Consider the following 343-nt stretch of genomic DNA (forward strand, 5'->3'; position numbering starts at 1 on the left):
CAACCCTGACCACTAACTCTGAGCACTAACCCTAAGGACTAACCCTAAGGACTAACTCTGAGCACTAACCCTAAACAACAACCCTGACCACTAACTCTGAGCACTAACCCTAAGGACTAACCCTAAGGACTAACTCTGAGCACTAACCCTAAACAACAACCCTGACCACTAACTCTGAGCACTAACCCTAAGGACTAACCCTAAGGACTAACTCTGAGCACTAACCCTAAACAACAACCCTGACCACTAACTCTGAGCACTAACCCTAAGGACTAACCCTAAGGACTAACTCTGAGCACTAACCCTAAGGACTAACTCTGAGCACTAACCCTAAGGACTAACT

Source organism: Cyprinodon variegatus, unplaced genomic scaffold (assembly GCF_000732505.1).
Source record: "Cyprinodon variegatus isolate N-32 unplaced genomic scaffold, C_variegatus-1.0 Scaffold4079, whole genome shotgun sequence".
Classification (NCBI taxonomy): Eukaryota; Metazoa; Chordata; class Actinopteri; order Cyprinodontiformes; family Cyprinodontidae; genus Cyprinodon; species Cyprinodon variegatus.